Here is a 3,895-nt window from a genome sequence, read left to right on the forward strand (position 1 = left end):
ACTCCACAAATGTTGTCTATTCTATTTGGGCAACACCCCCTCCCCTCATTGTCCCTAGATACAGCTTCGTATTGGTAAGGTGCACATTGTGCGTGGCTTTGGGTGCTCATGGTTGAGTGGATCCTTGTGTTTGGCCACCACTGAACATTACGAACGACGCGTCAAAATGTGTCGAGTCCAAAGGAGGACACATAGTATAGGTTCTCGGAATTCCAGAATTTTAGTTAGTTTTCTGGGGGGGGGGGGGGGTTTAGTTTAGTTTAGTTTAGTTCTAGTAAAGGTTTTGCGGCGCTCGCAACTGCATAAGGTCATATGAATTTCAGAATTTAAAAAGTTTTTTCACTGTAGTTTAATTTTCAGTTTTTCATTAGTTTCGTTTACATCTAATCAGGAATCTTGGGAAAGTCCGTCTTTTAAGACATCATTGTTAACAAGTGAGGTTTCCAGATTTTTTGATTTTTTTAAAAGAATTTTTTGCTCTGTAGGAGAAAAAAATTACTGTTTAAAGCTTACACTTACAGAGATAGAAAGATTAAAATTTCTAAAATGAAAGGAAAGGAGAAAAAAACAACGGGCCAAAAAAGCAAACCAATCATGACATGACTTTTCTTACAAGATCTTTTAAAACGGTGCATTTTACATTTATAGGTGATTTTTATTTTAAAAAGTCATTTCCGTTTTTTTGGAAATAAGTTCTTCTTTATGAATTTTATGTCAAACAAATACCTTTTGATTCAATGAATTATATCTGTTCCAAATTACAACATTCTGGTTCAAACTTTGTGAGAGATATTTAGAAAAAAAGTTGAACATTTTTGGGGGGTTTTATCACCCTGTAAATGTTTTAATAGTGGTATGTTTATAACAATTTGATGTGTTCTGTTGTGGTATCTGTTCCAGCTGAGGGTTTTTTAAAAGAGTTTTACAGCACTTGCAGTACAATTAGGCCATATATTATAAGTAGGGAAGATTTGAGGCGTTACAAGGGAGTAACAAACACAAAAAGGAGGATATAATTATTTGTGTTTTACGGCACTTGTATAGGTGCCGTAGATTAGAGAAGTAACAAGAGAGTAATAAACACACAAAAAAGGAGATTTACGGACGATAGATACTTGAAAGGAAAGAAGGAGCAATCCTCACCAGAGCACCTGCCAACCTTACCACTCAACTGAGGATTAACAAAACCTTGCAAAGATTTTCTTCACCGATTGTTCACGATTGCAATTGATCGATTCTAAATTACATTATGCAGTACACCCCCACGGACACAATTGGTCGCTTTTAAGCACAAAGGGGCTATCCCGGAAAATGCTGTTTTGAGAAAATCGAAGGTAAAGCTTTTGCCCCCTGTTCAGTTTCTTTAAAAGACAAGGAGAGATTTCTCTATAACCGAATAACCAAACAAATACACACACCCATGAAACCAAACTTCTCCTATAGGTACAGCAATAGCCACTTTTGGTGTAGGTCAAGATTTCTGGAAACCCCTGAAATCTGGGTTAGCCCGCTAGTCCTTAAAAGCGACCAATTTAAGTACCTGGTACCGTAAATCAGGTGTCTGGCTGCTTCGATCCTGCTTGTCAGGGCCAGCCTACTACATGTTTGCTGAGGGGAATGTAGTTTTAGTTTTAGTAGAAGTTTTACGGCGCTCGCAACTGCATAAGGTCATATGAGCGCCAGAAGATTAGAGGTGTTACAAGAGAGTAACAAACATAAAAAATGAAAAAGGGGAGTTAAGGACGATATGTGTTTGATAGGAAAGAAGGAGCAAACCACACCAGAGCACCCGCCAACCACCCACGAAAGGGAAATAAGGACGATATGTGTTTGATAGGAAAGAAGGAGCAAACCACACCACAGCACCCGCCAACCGCCCAAGAGGAGAATATAGCATTCCTTCTGAAAGATAGAGGTGCCCGATGAAACAACTGCCCCATACGGAATCAAACTCAAGTTTTCTGTGTGAAACAGCAAGGAATCTAACCATAATACCAAAGATGTCACTCAGTGACTGACTTTCATATCAGTTTTCCCACAAACCCTGTGGAGACAGACAGATAAACAGAAAAGCGCGTGCACACACACACACACATATACATAAACAAAAACACACATATATAATAATAATAAATAATAAATGACATTTATATAGCGCTCAACCCCGAATAAAGTACACAGGCTCTGAGCGCTTTACAATACAGTACAACATACAACAGTAACATGAAACGTTGTGTTCTGACTAAAGAAAATTATTCCAAATATTCATCTTATTAATTTAAAAACAGAAGCGACTTCAGCTGACATTTGAATGAATCAAAAGACACATATATAAACACAAACACAGCCACACACTCCACAAGACATGAAAGTCAACAGAGAGCAACACAAAAACAGGAAGTATAAAGTCGAAACTTCTCCAAAAAGATTTTTATTTCACTTTTAAATGTACACACAACAAAAAACTAATAATAAATAAAGGTAGTACCCGTACTCAATTTACATCTCATACTTTACATAACTCAAGTCTATTCAAATAACTTCCTTCTTCAAACTCTGATTACCCAATGACAATAGTATTACTATTACAAAATTTAATCAGCTCGTTCTTCACCACAAGCTGTAACAAGCAGCTCATATTATCACCCATGCTTTATTCTGTCCCCGTCGTTTTCTGCCAGAAAAATTCTGAAATTATGCAAACTGAGCCCAAAAATGTGAAACTATGCGATTCTGCTAATTTTAACGAAGAATGAAAAAGGAAAATAATCAGATATTATGCAAAAAATGATCAAATTTGGCTAAATTATGCGGGGTGCATAAAACCACGGGGACAGTTTATTATGGACTTGACCCGCATTTTGTGGCTCCACATCTCTTCCTCTCCAGAGTTTTTACAGACTCACACAAACAACTATTTTTAAGCTCACTTTACATTTTTCTTTCACACAAAGTGCCTGAAAGGAAATCAATTCCCTGTATTTCGGTGGTTAACAGTTTGCAGTCACACAGCCAGCAGGACAAAGTACATGTATACCCCATCTGGTCACCCAACCTGGAGTGACTGCAACGGACTTCTCGGGCCTGTGGCACAGCTGCGCCAAGTGACCGGAACGGATAATTGGTCGCTTTAAAGCACAAGGGGGCTATCCCGAAAAATGACGTTTTGAGAAAATTGAAGGTAAAGTTTTTAGACCCTTGTTCAGTTTCTCTAAAACACAAGGAGAGTTTTCTCTATAATATAACCAAACAAATATACACACCAGTGAAACCAAACTTTAAAAGCGATCAATTTTCACCGTCGCATTATTGCAAAGAAAAGTGGCCGCAAAGTGTTAACACATTTGAATAAACTCTAAAAATACCCGTAGTCCAAAATCTTGTCAGGACAAGAAAATCATGAAAAAAGTCAAACCAGGAGGCTTAGCCATATTTTTGGCAAATAGTGCATTTGACTAAATAAGGCTTCCCCCCCCCCCCCCCCCCCATGTTTGAAATTCTCACCTCTTTGTGTTCACTGTTTTCTTTCGTTTGCTTTTTTGCATTAATAATAAACAAAGATAGTAAATAACAAGATGGGCCACTCAGCCAAAAAAGTGTCCGCAGGAAGTATGCTCTTTGCTTCAGATGGCGCTGCAGTCTGTTTTGAAGCTCTCTTTCGTTTTTCCAGAAGAAGAATAGGAATAGCACCTCCTTGCGTGCGCAGATCGACTGCTGTTCATCAGCAGTTCGGGTACGTTCAGTGCGGAGTATTTTTTTATTTTTTATTTTAATGACCTCTCGCCTTTCATTCTAAAGTCAAATTAAACGAAGAAAACAATCACCCTTTCCTCCGGAAGAGGTTTTTTGTCAGCGTAACCATTTTAAAAAAGCGTTCTTCCGAAATTTATCCCAA

The sequence above is a fragment of the Aplysia californica genome, unplaced genomic scaffold (assembly GCF_000002075.1).
Source record: "Aplysia californica isolate F4 #8 unplaced genomic scaffold, AplCal3.0 scaffold00816, whole genome shotgun sequence".
Taxonomy (NCBI): Eukaryota; Metazoa; Mollusca; class Gastropoda; order Aplysiida; family Aplysiidae; genus Aplysia; species Aplysia californica.